The sequence below is a fragment of the Sarcophilus harrisii genome, chromosome X, assembly GCF_902635505.1.
Source record: "Sarcophilus harrisii chromosome X, mSarHar1.11, whole genome shotgun sequence".
In the NCBI taxonomy this organism is placed as follows: domain Eukaryota; kingdom Metazoa; phylum Chordata; class Mammalia; order Dasyuromorphia; family Dasyuridae; genus Sarcophilus; species Sarcophilus harrisii.
In genome coordinates this window covers 72871437-72890769 of record NC_045432.1, presented here as the reverse complement: position 1 = coordinate 72890769, position 19333 = coordinate 72871437, and the positions used below count along the sequence as shown (strand labels likewise).

The 19333-nt window shown below is 43.6% G+C and overlaps 1 protein-coding gene and 1 long non-coding RNA gene across 3 annotated transcripts in view; one reads left to right on the top strand and one right to left on the bottom strand.

Moving 5' to 3' along the window:
• Window positions 1-4405: 4405 nt before the first annotated feature.
• LOC116420180 lies at window positions 4406-19192 on the bottom strand. 2 transcript variants are annotated; one of them, XR_004230456.1, is made up of 3 exons: window positions 18391-19192; window positions 8288-8340; window positions 4406-6875 (listed from the first exon to the last, which is right to left on the bottom strand). It is a non-coding gene; the product is annotated as an uncharacterized LOC116420180 (long non-coding RNA). The 2 variants fall into 2 exon arrangements; XR_004230457.1 differs by lacking the exon at window positions 18391-19192 and adding an exon at window positions 18234-18287.
• The window catches only part of RAB9B (RAB9B, member RAS oncogene family), a 17017-nt gene continuing 15579 nt past the window's right edge, over window positions 17896-19333 (top strand). The window contains exon 1 of the mRNA XM_031944323.1: window positions 17896-18220. The gene's annotated coding sequence lies outside the window, so the exon portion shown is untranslated. The remainder of the gene's footprint in view (window positions 18221-19333) is intronic.

Genomic DNA, 19333 nt, shown 5'->3' with positions numbered 1-19333 from the left:
AAAGAATCAGACTCTGAAATATTGTACAATTAGCTTGTGAAGGAGATAAAAAATGTAGGTGGGCAAGAATATAGGGATTGGGAATTCAATGTAATGGTTCTTAGTCATCTCCCAGAGTTCTTTCTCTGGGTGTAGCTGGTTCAGTTCATTCCTGCTCCATTGGAAATGATTTGGTTGATCTCCTTGCTGAGGATGGCCAGGTCCATCAGAACTGGTCATCATATAGTATTGTGAACACACTATTCTTGATGTGTTGAGCTCAGATGACAGGCCGGGAAGACCATTAATTCTTGTAATCCATACATCATGAAACTCAAGATAGTTTTAGTGAACCAGCTGAATACCTTGTCCTGTCTCTCCCTTCACCCCCTTCTTCCTCAAGTGTCTCTGCTCTCCCTCACTGAAGGGAACCCTTTCTTCTTCCCGATTCTCATCTCAGAAACCCCAATCTGCCCCTCCTCCAAATGCTGTTGAAGGGACCCCGCTCACCTTCCAAAGTTTTCATAGCCCCAGTGTCACTCTTGACTCTTCATTCTCCCTCACCCTGATCAGTTGCCAAATCTCGCTCTTTCACCTCTGTGACATCGTCCACTGACTTCTTCTACTTTTAGGCCACCTCCTTAGTTCAGACCTTCATCCACTCTTTCTGAGATTGGAGCAAAGGGCTCCAACTGGGGCTCCCTGTCTTGAGCCTCTCCCCATCCAGTCCGTCACAGCTGCCAAGATCTGACCATGTCACTCTCTGACTCAATAAACTCCAGTCATTCTTTTCTGTCTCTAGGACACACTACAAACTCTTCCATTTTGCTCTTAAATCATTTTATAATGTGGCTGCAACCTCTCTTTCCACCCTTAGGATATATACTGCTGCTTTTCCCCTAGTCTGTGATTCAGCCAAAATGACCTGATCTGTTTCCGGTTCTCCAACACCCAGATATCTGCCTTTGCACTGGGCATCCCTATTTCCTAGGAGGTACTGCCCACTCACCCCAGCCTCCCAGAATCCCTCTCTTCCTTCAAGATGCAGCTCGAGCACTGCCTTGTCCAGAAAGCCTTTTCTGCTCCTCCCTTTCTCCCTCTCTCCCTTCCCCTACTCATAGCTATTTCATATATGTTCCAGACAAGTCATGAAGCACTTGTTTACCTACTGTGTGCCTGGCACTGTACTAAACACTGGAGTGACAAAGAAAGGCAAAGGCAAAGTCTCTGCCCTCAAGGAACTCCTCTTCTAATGAGGGAGACAACATTCACACCATTGTGTACATATACAGAGATACACAGGGGAAATGGGAGGCAAACTCAGCAGGATGGTGCTCACATTAAGGGGGAAAGAGAAAGAAATACAGGTTGTATACACTTAGATGTATACCCATTGTCCCCTTCCATTAGAATGCACACTCCTTGAAATCACAAAGGAAGGAAAAGGACCCAGCCTTTTCATAGTAGCATAGTAGCAAGAAACTGGAAACTGAGTGGCTGCCCATCAGTTGGAGAACGGCCGAATAAGATATGGATGGTATCGGAATGTGATGGAATATTATTGTTCTGTAAGAAACGATGAACAACCTGATTTTATTTATTTTATTTTGCTGAGGCAACTGGGGTTAATTGACTTGCCCAGAGTCACACAGCTAGCTGATTTTAGAAAGGCCTAGAAAGTTTTACACAAACTGATGCTGAGCAAAACAAGCAAAACCAGGAGATCATTGTACATATCACAAGAATGTGCGATGATCAACTATGAAAGACTCAGTTCTTCTCAGCGGGCCAGTGATCCGAAGCAATCCCAATAGATTTTGGGTAGAAAATCCAGAAAAAGAACTAAGGAGCCTGAATGTCGATCCACACATGCTATGTTTGCTTCTTTTTTTCTGTTTATTTTTCTCTCCCATGGTTTTTCTCTTTTGTCTTGATTTTTCTCCCCCAACATGATTCATAAAACAATATGTATTTAAAGTCAATAAATTTAAACTTGGGGGGAAATAATGTAAGCTCCTCGAGACTAGGAATCAATTTTTCTATCTTTATCCTTGTATTCCCAAGTGCCTAGTATAGTGCTTGGCCCATAATAAGTGCTTCAAAATGATTGCTGATTGATTCAATCTTTACCTGTGGCCATCTCTAGAATTGTCCCAGCTGGCTACACATTACCCTCAGGTGCCCAGGGGGGAGCCATTTCACCCACTGTCCCCTTAAGTATCTAGCCTTTCTGGGAAAAAGTCACCCCTGTAAGAATCTGGATGAGTACATCTCTTTCTTCTCCCTCCCAGCAAAGGGGGAGCCAAGAAGATGGAGATGGATTCTTACCTCAGCAAGCCAGAGGGGCCAAGACTGTCCCCTTTAGTAATCTATTCAAAATTTGGTGACACAAAGGACTTTTTAATCTTCCCTTTGGATTTAATAAACGCGCTCTCCCCTAACTTGCTCTCCCTTAGCATTTTCCAGGAGGTCACATATAATGTTCCTTTTGAATGTGTAGCCTCAACCAAGACTTTGAGGAGCAGTAAGTATATTGTCATATATGGCAGGAGAGATGAGAAAGAGATGCTTGGCTTCCTTCAAGGCCCAGGAATTGTATCTTCTCTGATGGGAAGCCTTTGGTTAGGATGTTTCCTCTATCCTTCTCCTCCTGTGATAATCATACATCTACTTATCTTGTTTCCTCTAGCAAAATGTAAGTTGTTTGAGGGCAGGGCTGCACATAGTAGGTGCTTGATAAATGCTTGTTGGGTCCATTGAGAACACTGAAGCGGGGAGACTAGTGTATATTTGTTTGGTCATTCACAAAATTACCCAGGGATCCTGGGACAGAGTTGAAGAATGTAGGCTGATCAATGTCTTGTCCAACTTCAGATGATTGGGAGAGGTCAAGAATCCACCTGGTCCAGGGGATTTACAAGAATGGGGTCTGTGAGAAAGAACACTGGGAAATGAGTATGGAGACAACATAACATTTACACTCTTTCTGTTACTTTTGCTTGCATTTTTGTTTTTTCTTCTCAGGTTATTTTTACCTTCTTCCTAAAGCTGATCTTTCTTGTACAGCAAGATAACTGTCTAAATATGTATACATATATTGCATTGAACATAGTTAATATGTATGGGACTCTTGCCATCTAGGAGAGGGGGTGGAGGAAAGAGGGGAAAAGTTGAAACAGAAGTTTTTGCAAGGATCAATGTTGAAAAATTACTCATGTATGTGTTTTGTAAATAAAAAGCTATTATAAAAAAAAAAAAAACAATGGGGGCTGTGATGTAAATAGTGGAAATGGAGGCAAGGTAATCCGACACGTTTTATAATGTACAAGACCATCATCATACTAGCTGGGTATTAGGACAGGGGCCAAAAGTCCCTGAGACTGGAATTGCATTTAGGCAAAATGTTTAGGGCTTTTTTTTCTTAATTTATTAGTTCTCTGGGATCTAGAGTAAGCACTCTGCTCATTATTTTGGATTGGGCCTGTAGCTCAGTGGAGCTGAGATGTGTGGAGACGTAGCTCAGTAACTCATCGGTTACTAAATGATCTTAGCATCAATTGCAGAACTAAGAAGTAAAGTGAGTTGGCCAGGGTCACACAGCCAGCATGTGTTAGAGACAGAACCAGAAGCCCCATTCTCCTGACTGTGAGGCCAGACTTTTCTTGACTACTCCAGCTTAATATAGGTTGGTTGAATGATAAGTTTTCCTTGAAACTACCTGTACTTTTGTGCATGTGTGTGTGCGTGTGTGTGTCTGTGTATTAGAAAAGGGAGAGGGGCGGAAGAAAGGGGGGAGGGAGAGAAAGAGACAAAGAGAGACAGAGAGAGACAAAGAGAAAAAGAGAGAAAAGGGGAGGGGAGGAAGAGAGAGAAAAAGAGAGGTACAGACAGAGAAAGACAGAGAGCAGCAGACAGAGAGGGAGGAAGGGAGAGAACAATTAACTAGTACCTGCTAAAACTAGTTTGATCAAGGATTTATCTTATGGGATCTTTTTTTTTTCTTGGTATTTTTTCTTTTTTGCATTCTCTTTATTTCTAAATCTGCCCATTCACTCCTCTCTCTTACTCAGTGAGACACTCTTAGTAACAAAAAAGAGAGAGAGAGAATGATGGCAGGGGAGGTATTAAGGGACGGGAGAAGTACTTTAACAAAACTAGCAGAGCCAACATGCAATATTCCATACCCATAGCCCTCCCCCGCAATTCTCCTGAAAAAGGAGGGAGGTGCATTTTCTCATCTCTTTCTCAGCGCCAAGCATTTCATAACTTTTGATTTTTTAGCATAAAATGTCTTTAGACATATAACTTCTTTCTTTCCTAATTAGCTTATAATAAACAACTTTATTTATTTATTTTTGCTTTTTGCTGAGGCAATTGGGGTTAAGTGACTTAAATCACTAAATCTTGAATGAATTTAATTCATTTACACACCAAGATTCATTTGTGGTTTTGGTAGGTTGAAGTCAAGGCAAAGGGTTTTTGCATTCATTATTTTCTTGGGCCCACCCCATGATTCCACCATACAATTAGGTCCATAACCATTTATACGCATACTTTCCTTCTGACTTTTGCCACAGGACTTCAAAGCAATAACAGAGTTGAGTAGAAATCAAAGCTGACCTTTCACCTCTGTATCTTTTGCTGTAAGTACTTCCTCTATTACCATATTGGCAAAGGAATTGCCATCAATTCCAATGGCCTTAGAAGATATGGATGTTTTAGCAGCCTTACTTCTATAATCTTTGCCAAGTTCACCTGTGCTAATGATGAAGTTCTGATCAATAAAGTACACTACTTCCTTCCAGACCAGTCAATGGGCACCGATGATTGATGTGGGGTGAATTGCTGACTTGACTCGTCAGCATTTCTTTGATGTCCTGACTGCGATAATAGCCACAGATATCCTACGGGCTCTAACTTCCCTATCTTGTGGATCAACCAGTTCACAAAGAGTATCAGCTGCTGGATGTTCTACCTCTAATGAATTCAGGATGCTTGTAACCACCATTATCAATAGTCATATCACAAGTATTTTCCATCAATATCATATTCAAGCCAAGTGGGGCAAGAAAACTTTTTTTCCATTATTGGCAGTGGAAGCTCCAGCCTTAATCTTCCAAGGATAGATTGACACCCTGGTTGTCTGTTCTCTGACCATGGACAAGGGACCCTTCTTCCCCATCTAGTACACATATATGTGAGCAGTCAGACCAATGACCACGTGCAAAGAGAGGGGTCAAAATGAGGAACAGCCTTTATTCTCAGCAATCCAATGATCCAATATAACACCGAAGGACTAAAGAAAAATGCCATCCATACCCAGAGAAAGAACTGATGGAGTCTGACTACAAACTGAAGAATACTTTTTAAATTTCATTTTCTTGGGGGTTTATTTGGGTCTATGTTTTCTTTTACAATATGACTAATATGGAAATATGTTTTGTGTGACTACATATGTATAACCTATATCAATTTGCACGCATTCTCTAGAAGGGGAATTGGGAGGGAAGAAGGGAGATCATTTCTTTGAAACTCACTTTTTAAAATGATTGTTGGAATTGGGGAAAAATAAAAAAATGAATTAAAAAAAGAAATAGGGAACTGCTGAGTCTGTGTATTTCCATATCCCAACTTAGCCTTCCTCAGTCATAGAGGAACTAAGATTTGGGATGGCAGACACAGCTCTCCAGCTCACTCTGCTGATGACAAATGCTGTCACAAATGCATGTAGGTTTTCTGCTATTCTAAGTCTCAAAAAACTTGGAAATCTATGTATAGAAAGAAAAAATGCATACGGTGTCTATTCAGCAGAATATTTTGCTAACCAGATCTTCTTCTTCTTCTAACCCAGCCAGATAATGGGACCAGAAACTGAGAATATACCACTCAGTAAAAGCTGAAATAGTCTACAAGCTTCTGTCGATTGTAGGTGCATAGCTGAAACTCTCCCTTTCAACGCACCCCCCACTTCTCACCCGATGACTATTGATCCCCAGGAGTTCTTGTCAATACTCAGCTGTGAACCTAAGAGTCACAGAGTAGCTACTTTAAGGCCCAAAATCCATATTCCAAACCATAGAGCAGCTCACTGAGGATTCTAGCGGTCCTCTGGACCAGAACATGGCACGTTCTTAGGATGTTCCAGAGCTTCTGGATCCAATATAAGGGATCTTGTCCACCAGCATTCTCACATGACAATCTAACACAAACCTTGCTATCTACCTCTTTTCTAACCTCAGAGCCAGGGTTACCCAAGGCTTTCCTGAGACAGGAGGAACTGGGTGACCCAAGTTCAAAAACTGAGAAGTTGCTGCTCTCCTGTCCTGCTCTGTAGCACACATCTTCCCCTGAGAGAGCCACAAATCACCCTTTTTAGTTTCTTGAAACTACAAAAACCAAATTGTACTATGTCTGGCCTCTTCTGCTTTCCTGCTGGGATTTACCATCTTTCTCATAGGCCCAAATGATAACTGGCTGCCTGGCTCCCTGGAGAGCCTTTAATGATCAGCTTGTGCCTATTTAGACTATTCAGCGTAAAATCTAGGCTTCGAGATGTCTAACATGAAGGGCCCTTATAGGCCATGTAGTCCAACTCCTTCATTCCCCAAATCTGGAAAATGAGGCCCAGGGAAGTATGTGAATTACTCAAGGTCACACAAGCAAAAGTCAGAGACTGGATTCAAATCCCAGGGCTCTGAGTCTGAATCCAATACTCCCATATGGCTGAATTCCACGCATCTCTCTCCTCGTTGTAAGAAAGTGTACGATACTTTTCATCACTAAGAATCCCTAGGATTTTAAAATCTTCCATTTGTGCAAAAAGACATTCCAGTGCAGAATCCCATTCCAACTACTTCCTCATCTGTGTTAGAACTCTCCAGAATGATTCCAAGTACCTATAATGGAAAGGCAAAAAGGTGTATTAGCAGAAGGCTCAGGATGCCAGAATCCCACGAGCCTTCTGGTTAGATGTAAAGATGATGTCAAGAGGTGCAAACTGGAAAAAAAAATTAAAGTGAGCAGACAAGTCAGTACCTTGAGAGGGAAGTCCCAGGATCTTTCCGAGCTGACTAGGTGGAGAACCAAACCAGGGAAATTTGATGTAAAGACAATTGGTGTGCCCAACATGAGGTGCCAGTATTTCAGTTGAAACTTAACATATTTGGATTCTAGAGAATGGGAACCCAGGAGACTGACTGCACAGAGAGAAAGGTTTTTGATCTGAGCCAGAGCCCTGAGGCTCTTCATGCAGAAGAGAGCTTTCCTCACTCCCCCCACTCATACTCCAGAGGGAGTGTTTCTATTCCTGTGTAAGCTTTTCCCAAAAGGCTTATTCCTTCTTCTACCACCAGGTTTCATACACTGAAGGTGGGGTCAAGAATAGTTCTATTTTCCATTTATGTCTCTCTTGTTATTTACCTTGTTTTAGGTGTTCAGTGCTTTGCTATTGACCTTGTAGCTCTTGCATGGTCTGTGCTGAGAGAACGTGGCACAGGTCTGAGATGTCACAATTGCCAAAGCTGGTTTTTAAGGGTTGGGGATAAAATAACAAAGAATTGGAACGATAATGGTCCTACCAAGTGCTGTCTATAACTGTCAACAGTACCCAACCCCTTTTTTCCCATCAGCCCACTTAGAATGTATCACATTCTCCTTAACTAAAATTTAACAAGACCATGATATCCGTGGGCAGCTAGATGGCACCACAGACAGTCAGAGCGCCAGGCCTAGAGTCAGAAAGACTCCTCTCCCTGACTTCAAATGCCGCCTCAGACACTCCCTGGCTGTGTGACCCTGAGCAAGTCACTTAACCCTGTGTGCCTCAGTTTCCTCATCTGTTAAATGAACTGGAGAAGGAAACGGCCAACGGCTCTAGTGTCTCTGCCAAGAAAATCCCAAACGGAGTCACGAAAAGTCAGATACGCCTAAAAACCGCCTGAGCAAAAACACACCCAGAGGCTCCAAGAAAAGCCCATGAGTGGATTGCTACCACCTGGTGTCCTACTCTTGGAGAAGCAATGAATGATTTCTCAGGAGACTGCTGCCATCTGCTGGTGGGTACATCTCTGTGGGCACATAACACTTTAGGTGGCTCTTCATTCACAGGACAAGGAGGCACAAAGTGAAATGATTCCCCCAACTTTTAGATCTTGTGGTATCTATCTATCGTATCTAGCTGTCCTTCTGGCTCTTTAGAAGAGGGATTACAGCGTAACAGAGAAAGTGGTGAACAAGGCATCATAAGGCAATTGAGAAAGCGAGGGAATTGGGAGACAGCCTGGGTTTAAATTCTGTCTTTAATACTTACAAACTGTGTGAGCATGGGAAAATCTCTGCATCTCCGAGTCTCAGCTTCCTCACCTGTAAAATGGGGATAAAACAAAATGCTAAGAAGACCAAATAAGACAATGTCTTTTGCAAATATGAAAGTGCTATACAAATGTTAGCTATTGATACTTATGGGGACTTAGAAGGGGTCAAACTCTGGGGAAGAGTCTATTGGAAAGGACACTCCTCCCCACTTTAGCTTCACTATCATGGATGAACCCGTGGGAATGAATCAGGAATCTGATTTTTGTCAATGGCATCAGGCTTGAAACCTGGGGCCTCTGATTTCCCCCTTTTCCCAGATTCTTTTCATCCTGCAAATCATCAAGTGCTATCTTTCATTCTCCCGGGCATAATACAATAGTTCAAGGCCTCCCTTAGATTCCCACTGCGACTCCCAAAGTTAAACATTCACTATGTCATGCCTGGATTGTTGCACTAGCCTCCTACCTGGGTTTCTTGCCAACCTCCAAGCTATGTACTGCTGCCACAATGATCTTCCTAAGACAGACCCATTCTATCATGCCATTTTTCTGCTCCAAAACTATCAATGGCTCCTTATTACCCATAAGATGAAGACCTTTTGATTCGAGGTCTTCAAAATCTGATCCCGATTTGCATTGGCTTTATCACCACCTACTCTGCTAGAATAACTCTTGTTCAGCCATACTCACTGAATCCCAAACAGGTTTAGGATTCTACCACCTCTTTGCCTTTTGCCCATACTATTTCCCCTTCCTGCAATACCCTCCTCACTTTCTTACTGTTTGTACTTCAAAGCAAAGCACAAGGCTGAACCTTCTCAAGGAAGCTACTTGGGATCAAGGCAGTCAGAAGTGATTTTGTTTCTCCCCTGACACATCCCTTGGACCGCTTTTGTTGGAGTAGATAACTTCTTTGGTCTCTTGGAACTCAGAAACTTTCTTATTATGTTTTTACATGCACTGAATTATAAGTGGCAGGAAGGCAGAGATGTCGGATCTAAATTTTGTATCGCCCCCAGTGCCAAGCTCAGCACACAGTAGGTACTTAACATGTATTTTATTATAGCAACATTTCCGTATCTTATGTCCTCAATTAGATAGTGAATTTTTGGAGAGTACGGTCTTTATCTTCTATTTCTTTGTCTCCCGTGGCACCTCAAACAGCGCTCCAATTATAGTGGCTGTTCAATAAATATTGACTGATGAAATACTAATGTAGTCTTAAATGGCTGTAGAAGTTAATCTGGGACTTGCACATTTTGTCAATTCCAGGACCTCATCACATTCTAGCTAATATATCATGAGAAAGTATAGGCCATGTCGAGTAGAATAGGTTCCACACAACTCTAGATCCCCCCAGGTTCAGTGGGGGAGCATATGTGGAGTAATCATAGTTATACAAATACGGTTTGAGCTTCCATCCAGGATTAGTAGAAGTAGACAGAAATCATAAATCCAGTAACAAAGCATTTAATTAGAACACAGCAATTAAAGAAATAATAGGAAAAAGTCAAGGATAGCCTCATTCTCGGCCCCCAATAGCCAGAGAAGTACAATCTCCCACAGACTCCCCAGGCAGAGAGTGGGTAGTAGGGAGAAACTAACCAACATATGTTAAGGGACACAGTTAGAAAGCAAGACCAGAGGGCTCCCCTGATGATGTTTCAGGTAATCAGAAATCTCTAAGACTGAAAGAGCAAGAAAGCAGAATCAAGTAGAGATCAGCGTGGCACCACAGCACTCAGACCAGGATACCCAAGGCAAGGATTTCGGAGTCCTGTCCTCAAATGGATCTGAAGGCTCAGAACTCTGAAACTCAAAGATCCAGGGTGGGGGCTAATCACAGGAGGTGGACTTCAGCACAAGAACCTAGGGTGAGACCAAGCAACTGCAACAGCTCTATTCAAAAGCACAGTGGGGAGTGCAATCTAGTCCTGGCACAAAGCTCCAATCAAGGAAACAAAACTATAGAGATGAGTCAGTCAATAAATATTTATCAAATACCTGCTATGTGTCAGACACTGTGCTAAGTACCAGGGAGACAAAGAGAGGCACAGGATAGTTTCTACATTCAAGTAGCTCACGGTCTAATGGGGAAGACAACGTGTAGAAATAAGCTCTAGACAGGACAAATAGGAAATAACCAACAGAAGGAGGGCACAAGAATTCAGAAGGATTGGTAAAGGCTTCCTGTACAAGGCAGGATCTCAGTAGAAACTTGAAGGAGGCCGGAGAAGGCAAGAGACAGAGATGAGGTGGGAGAGCATTCCAGACATGGGGGACAGCCAGGGGAAATGCCAAGAATCAGGAAATGGAGAAAATAAAACTGGAGACATTGGGAAAATTGCTAGATCCTATTCTGTTTAAGAATGAATTTATGACCTTTACAATTATAGCACTGAATGAGGTGTGAGATTACAGAGGAGGAGGGGGACCAGCAGTAACGGTAGGTATTCATATTACTCAGATGAGCCTTTTATGTATTTTTCTTATGATTTAGTTTTAGTGGATAGATTGTTGGGTTTCAAATCATTCAAGACCTGAGTTAAAATTCTGCCTCTGTATTATAAAACCTCAGGGAAAAGTGAAGATAAAAAAAAATACATCCATCATTTCCTGGAAAAGAACCTCAAAAGAAAAAGGTCCAGGAAGGTCATAACCAAAATTCACATTTCCCACCTCAAAGAAAATCTACTGCACGTATCCAGAATTAGTTCAAGCATCAAGTGTAACTAGGTGGTTTTCCGCTCTCTCTCAGAACAAGGCCAGTTTGCATCTCTCCTTAGAGTCCTAAAATACATTCAGGGTTGGGGAATTTCTCTTTATTGCCATTAGCTCTTTACTCCCTCCAACTCTGGCGATGTTAGGCTTCTGTGACTAACAGCCCAGTTCCAATTAAATTAATTCATGTCGATTAGCTTTTACAAAATGATATTTGCTTTGAAGAATTAGCAAAAACAAAGTATGGACATCTTCCCCAATACCTTGGGGGAGAGAATTTCCCCTAAACTACCTTAGTTTCTGAAGGGGGGTGATGAGACCCAGCAAATAAAGTTGCTTGAAAATTAGCAAAGGTTACAACTCAGGATTTCATTCATTGTTTTGTTTATTATCTAGACTTAAGAATGTAATAGAGAAAATGTTAATAATGCAGATTAAACTTAAAAGTGTGTCATATGTACATTCCCCCTCCCCAGAGAACCATGTATTAAATCTTTTATGGCAATAAACCCCTGAATTCAATGCTAAGATCCTACAAGTGTCCCTTCAGAATCTTAATGCCCTCAAAGAGTAATGGATGAGTTAAAGGAGAAAAAAACAGGAGATCCAGGGGGTATACTGGTTCTGTTCCAAGGGTTTGAATAAGAAAAATAGAAGGGTGGGTAAAAAGAGGAAATAGCATAGAAAGAAGAGGGTGGGACTTGCTATTACTCATAACTGGGATATGTGAGAAGCACATGGAGAAAGGGTAGTACTCATGGGAGCTGTGCTGCTTTTCTATGATTAGGCTTTCTTTAGGGGCTAAGATCTCCCCACTGACAATCAGGGGAATATTGTAGACTCTAATTGGGAGTGGATAAGGATGAGGAGACTTCCTCTACCAGGGGAACTATAACTATCTTATGATTCAACTACACAGTCTTAGGGAGCTGGACAAAGGTAGAACACCTCACAAGCAACATTGAAATAGTCGGTTTTTCCTATTGCCTAAGAGGCTCATCCAGTTAGTAACTGACAGAGACAGAATTTTAACTCAAGTCTTGAATAATTCCAAACTGAACAACCTATCCACTAAAGCTAAGCTGTATTGCTTCCATATTGTTGCATTCTCCATAAATTCAATGTTTAGAAACATAATTGTCTTTTTTAAAGATAGTTTATTTTTAAATCCTGAGACATATAACACCTAAACTAAAATAATAACCCAATTATTTGGATATATATATATATTAATTTCCAATTCAAGATGTGTGATTCTGCAATATGAACAATTCCTAATCAAGAAAAGTCTGGGCTAGTTCCAAAGTTGAGTTTCTTCTCCTGATTATTTGTTGTTATTCTACATTTTTTTTACAAAGGTATTTATTTTCCCAATTATTGAACATTTTTCTCCCCTCTCCCTTCCCTGTTCCTGGAAAAAAGGGAAAAAAGCAATACCATTGTACTAAATACATATAGTCAAACAAAACAAATTCCCATATTAGCTATTTCCCAAAGTGTGCACATAAATTTATCATCTCTCCTCTAGGAGGTGGATAACATTCCTCAATGCCAGTCCTCTGGGATCATGGTTGATTGACCAAAATTTCTAAGTCCTTCAGAATTGTTAATTTTCATACTTTTGACATAATAGTATAAATCCTTCTCCTGGAAATGCAAATTAAGACAACTCTAAGATACCACTACACATCTGTCAGATTGGCTAAGATGACAGGGAAAAATAATGATGAATGTTGGAGGGGATGAGGGAAAACTGGGACATTGATGCATTGTTGGTGGAGTTTTGAACGAATCCAACTATTTTGGAGAGTAGTTTGGAACTATGCTCAAGAAGTTATCAAACTGTGCATCCCCTTTGATCCAGCAGTGTTATTACTGGGCTTATATCCCAAAGAGATTATAAAGAAGGGAAAGGGACCTGTATGTGCACAAATGTTTGTGGCAGCCCTTTTTGTAGTGGCCAGAAACTGGAAACTGAATGGATGCCCATCAGTTGGAGAATGGCTGAATAAATTGTGGTATATGAATATTATGGAATATTACTGTTCTGTAAGAAATGACCAGCAGGATGATTTCAGAAAGGCCTGGAGAGACTGGCAGGAACTGCTGCTGAGCGAAATGAGCAGGACCAGGAGATCATTATAGACTTCAACAACAATACTATATGATGGCCAGTTCTGATGGACCTGGCCATCCTCAGCAACGAGATCAACCAAATCATTTCCAATGGAGCAGGAATGAACTGAACCAGCTACACCCAGAGAAAGAACTCTGGGAGATGACTAAAAACCATTACATTGAATTCCCAATCCCTATATTTATGCCCACCTGCATTTTGGATTTCCTTCACAAGCTAACTGTACACTATTTCAGAGTCTGATCTTTTTGTACAGCAAAATAACGTTTTGGTCAGGTATACTTATTGTGTATCTAATTTATATTTTAATGTATTTAACATCTACTGGTCATCCTGCCATCTAGGGGAGGGGGTGGGGGGTAAGAGGTGAAAATTTGGAACAAGAGGTTTGGCAATTGTTAATGCTGTAAAGTTACCCATGCATATAACCTGTAAATAAAAGGCTATTAAATTTTAAAAAATCCTTCTCCTGGTCCCACTTGTTTCACTTTGCATCTGTTTGTGCAAAGTTTTCTTGGGCATCTATGAAATTCTCCATTTTTTGCAGTATAATAGTATTCAATTGCATTCATGTACAAAAGGGTATTTTTTTGTTTATTGTTCTTTGCTACTAAAAAAAAAACTATAATCAATTTTTGTACGTGGGATCTTTTCTCTTTCTTTCTTTTCTAAAAAATTTTCTTTTGGGTATTTGCCTACTAGTAAGGCAAAGTTTAGTAGCTTTGGTGGCCTAGTTCCAAATCATTTTCCAGAATGAACCAATTGACAGCTCCACCAACAGTGCATCAAATGTGCCTATTTTCCCACAATCCCCTCCACCATTTGTCATTATTCTTTTCTGTCAATTTTGCCAATCTGGTACGTGTGAGTTGGAAACCCAGAGTTATTTTAATGTTCATTTCTGTCATTGTTAGTGATTTGGAATATTTGCTTTCTAATGGCTATAGGTTCTTATACCTTGCTAAATCACTATTGATTAGAGAACTGCAAATTAAGACAACTCTGAGGTAGCACTTCATACCTCTCACATTGGCTAAGATGACAGGAAAAGATAATGACAAATGTTGTTGGGAATGAGGGAAAACTGGGACACTAATGCATTGCTGGTGGAATTGTGAAATGATCCAACCATTCTGGAGAGCAAATCGGAAGTATACCTAAAGGACTCTCCAACTGTGCATACCCTTTGATCCAGCAGTGTGTCTCCTGGGTCAGTATCCCAAAGAATCATAAAAAAGGGCAAAGGAATCTAGGGGAGGGGGTGGGGGGGTAAGAGGGAAAAAATTGGAACAAGAGGTTTGGCAATTGTTAATGCTGTAAAGTTACCCATGCATATAACCTGTAAATAAAAGGCTATTAAATAAAAAAAAATTAAAAAAAAAAAGGGCAAAGGACCCATATGTGCAAAAGTGTTTGTAGCAGCCCCTTTTGTAGTGGTAAGAAACTGGAAATTGAATGGATTCTCCTCCGTTGAGGAATGGCTGGTTATTATCTATGAATGTAATGAAATATTATTGTTCTATAACATATGATGACCAGGTTGATCTCAGAACAGCCTGGAAAGACTAACATGAAGTGATGCTGAGTGAAGTGAGCAGAAGCAAAAGAATATTGTACACAGTAAGAACAAGATTATGTGACGATCAACTGTGATGAACTTGGTTCTTTTCAACAATGCAGTGATTCAAAGCAATTCCAATAGACTTGTGATAGAAAATGCCATCCATATCCAGAGAGAGAACTATGGAGACTGAATGTGCATCAAAGAATAGGATTTCCATCCTTTTGTAGTTTGCTTGCTTGTTTTTTTTTCACGTTTTTCCCCACTTGATCTGATTTTTCTTACGTAGCATGATGAATATGGAAATATATTTAGAATTACACGTGTTTAATCATTGCTTGCTTCTTGGGAGGAGGAAGAGGGAGAAAAGTTTGGAACAAAAGGTTTTGCAAAAGTGAATGTTGATATACTTTAACATGTATTGGCCTACCTGCCATCTAGGGGAGGAGTTGGGGGGAAGGAGGGGAAAAATTGGAACAAAAGGTTTTGCAACTGCCAATGCTGGAAAATTACCCATTAATATATCTTGTAAATAAAAAACTATAATAAAAAATGAGAATAAACCATTATGCAAGTTAAAAAAGTGAATGTTGAAAACTATCTCTGAATGTATTTTGAAAACTAAAATATTACTTTAAAATATTCTTACAAGTTAGATTTCTTCCCTTGAGAACTGCCCATTTTGATCCTTTAATAATTCATCAGTTAAGGGACAGTCTATATATTTTGGGTACTTTGAGATTTGTAAGTTTGGGGAAAGATTATCCTGTTGTGTGAGGATTTCCTCTAAGGATTGTGGTAGAAAGAATGAAGGATTGGAAATCATAAAGCTTGGGTTCAAATCTTCCCTCTGACATGAGCTATGTGAGCAACGTGGGGTGTGCTGCACAAACTCCCTGAAGTTTGATTTCCTCATCTGTAATCAGGAGTGAATAATATCCACCTCCCAGGGTTGATGTGAGGCTCAAAAGACCAGAAAAGGAGTCAATGACTATTCTGTTCTTTTTGTCACTCAGATGTAAAGGGAGCATGGGCCCTATTGCTCTGTAGGTGGCCATAGTGATTCACAGCTCTATGAGGACTCTCTTCCAAATATGAGTTTGTTTGTTCTAAGGCAGTCAGGAGATGGAGTCTGATTTTAACCTTACGTGTGAGGGAAATGAGCCTCAAGGAGAATGACTAGACCAAGGTCATGAAGCTAGTGTTGCCACTGCCCCCTCCCCAAGTGACCCCCACGTGGGGCTGGCTGATGGAAACACCCTGAGTTGAGCATGGCAGGCCGTTAGAGCTTCTGCTCAAATTCCTCCCAGATTCCCCTAAACCCTTCCCAGCCAGTCACTGTATCATGGTGCTAGCTGCCAGCCTCCCACATTTTGGATTTCCTGCTGCAGCATTTCCCCCTTGTGAGTGTCTGCATGCTGGCAGCTGTCTCCTCCTCTGGCAAGAGATGGAAAGACCTAGTCCTTGATACATAATAGTAGTCCATCATCACAAATGACAGGCAGCTCATGCAATTTCCATCTGGATTCAATAAACTCTCCTCCTACGACAATGATTCTCTAAAAGACCTGTCTGGGCACCCCATTTCCCCCATCTATGTGAAGTGTTTCCCCCCTTACGGCATAGCTGGGTAGCATAATAGCCAGGTGGAGCATTGAATAGGACACTGGAATCAGAGTCAAATCTGGTCTCAGACACTTTCTAGCTGTGTTACCCTGAGCAAGTCACTGTACCTTGTTTGCCTCAGTTTTCTCATCTATCAAAAGAACTGGAGAAAGAAATGGCGAACCTCCCCTGTGTCTTTACAAAGAAAACCCCAAATGGGATCACGGAGAGTCGGACCTGATTAAAAATCAACTTACTGACAAGATGCTGTACAGTCCAGCACATAGAGAACCAGTCTTAGAGTAGGGAAGAGAAGTTCAAGCCCTGACTTGCACATACCAGGTGAGCAACCAAAGCCAAAATGCTGAATCTCCTGATGGCCTCGGTCATTAGAGAAAGCCAGGATCTCCAAAGGAACTCGGGAGAGTTTCCACACCCGGTACACCTCACACCATGAAATTGCAGCTTTCAAACAGAAACCGACTAAAAGGCAAACAGTCTATCTAGCAAAGGTGAGTCAGTAAGGAAAATCAAGGCTTGGAGAATAGTACACATGAAAAACTGTTCAAGATTATTTAGCTCAAAGTAGAGACTTGAATAAAATGTAATAGCAGCTTTCCAGAAAATAAAGGATTATTAGTCATAATAATGGCCCTGTTTTCCACCAGCAGGGAGGAAAGAAGTAAAAAACGAAAAGAAATAAAAGCCCAGTAGCAGGGATTTTGTTTGAATGAGTAAGAAGTTCCTGGCAAGAAAGAAGGGACTAGCTTCAGCCATCATTTCAAGATGCTCTGAGTAGGGTTGGGTCAGGTGGCAAGATGGAGCAGCAAAGGGGATGGCTTCTGGGGGACGTCCCCACTGTCCATTCCAGGGAAATGTCTGTTTGAAGGTGGCGAGGGAAAGGATGGGCAGGGTGGGCGTGGTTGGGAAGGGGGACTGGAACAGCAGGGAAAACTCATCACACCGGGGAAAGGTGACCTTCTGACCCACCCAGCGTCCCTGGGATGGCGCCTGAGGGGTCTCTGCCATGGAAGACTCCCCAAGCGCCAGTCCCAACCTCCCACCTGTTCCCAGACTGTGGATGGCACCGTCTCTTAGTGATTTTAAAGACGGACAAGGGGATATTTGCTGGGTGGCGGCTCCCAGTGGGACAAGTGGAGGAAGGGCGGAGCCGGTGCCCGGCTCCATGGAGAAGGCGGCTGGCCGGGTTGCTGCCTGGCCACGTTCTAGACTGGGAGTGATAGGGGCCGGGAACAGCAAAAGGCACTTTTGCCCCTCCGGCCAGCGTGTTTACCGGCTGGCCCTCTAGGATTCTTCCCAGCTCTGGCATTCTGTGCCCATGAGCCCCTGCTCCTGGGTAGGACTCAGTTTCCCCATCTGTAGGACAGAGTTGGAGTAGATGACCTCAACCAAACACTGGGAGGGGTTTTTGTGACTCTCAAACCAGGACCCAGACATCCTCTGCCAGGATGAGGGGTGGAGCCCCCCGCCCCAACCCGATTTCCAGATGCTTCTAGAAGGTTGAGGGACCGCTAGCTGGAAGATGAAAAGTGGGGGGAGGAGGGAGGGTGAAGCAAGATGCTGCGGAGTGCGCATGCGCACGCGGGGGTCCCTGGGGAGCCGGGGCGCGAGGCAGGGCGGCCCAACCCCGCCTCCGTCCCCGACCCCCCTCCTTCTCCCTCCCCCTCCCACTCCCCATCTCTCGGGCGCAAGCGCGGGCTCGAGACGCGGAGGGCGCGAGCGGCAGCTGTCAAGCGAACGAGGCGCAGAGAAGGAGGCGGAGGTGACGGCAGCGGTGAGGCGGCGGTGAGGTGACGGCGCTGACGGGGACCGGGAGAGCGAGCAGCACCGAGCCGGCCGGGCCCGCAGCTCCCTCGGCGCCTCCGGCTCCCGCCCCTGCCCCCGGTAAGGTGCCTACCTGGCTGTGGGGAGGACCAGCCGCCCTGGGAGTCAGCAGCGGGCGGGGGTAAAGGGGAGGGGACGGAGGGGGGGGGGCGCGCGCGCGGCGGGGGCGGCTGGCGCGGGGAACGCATGCGCGCCGCCCCGGGGAGTGGGGGACGCCAGCCCCCGCTTACCCTCGGGGTGGGGGTGGGGGAGCCGGGGAGGTCGGGGTCCCACCGCCTGCGTCCCGCGCCGGCTCAGCTGCTCCGGCCTCGGTCCGTTCTTCCTTGTGCAGCTGCCAGCATCGTGCCCTCCATCCTTGCCTCCCCCCCGGGGAGAGAGCCGGCGGCCTTGTGGGCATTGCCCAATCACGGGCAGCCGTGCCCTTAGTCTCCCAGGCCTCAGCTCGCAAACGAGGAGGTCGGGACCTGAGAAGCCAAAGGAGATGCTGGGAATGCTGGTGGCGCGAACCGCTCCCCCCGGGCCAGCGATGACTTCTGTTCTGGCAGCGTTGGCATCTGGGCTCTCAGCATGGGCACGGCGACCAACCTGTCAACACTGCAAGATGAGTTTAGTGGAATAGAGACCTTTTGTTTTTCTCCAGAGCATCATCGCGGTGGCTGCGGCTGCTGCTGCTGCTGTCGCCTGAGGGGTGGGGGCGAGGGGAGGGGGGAGGATATTCTGAGGACTTTAAGAACAAGTTTCTTATCTCAGAAATGGCTATGCTGTGAACTAAGCCAAGGCATCGCCAGTTGGTGGCCGGTCTTTTTCTGGAGGCGATTGCGACTGGAGATGGAAGCAGCCCTCTCCCCACTCACTAGTGCAGTGTTTTCCACTCAGTGTGATAGATCCCTAACTGCTGTGTCACAGCAAGCCGGGCTTTCCCTGCTGCTGGGCTCCTCCTTGGCGCATACTGCCACCAGAGCCACTCTCTTCCATGTATTCTGAGGACAGCCCTGTTTTCTATTTCCTCCCTTCCCTTCTTGTGACCAGATATTAGAACCCACTCAAAATCGGCTTCAGGTAAACTCGGAATTCCCAACTGGAGAGGCTCTTATGGCAACCGAGGCACGTCCTGTGTCAGTTTCTCCTTCCTCTGTCCACGATCATAATAAAATCTATTTTTTCCAAAGGATT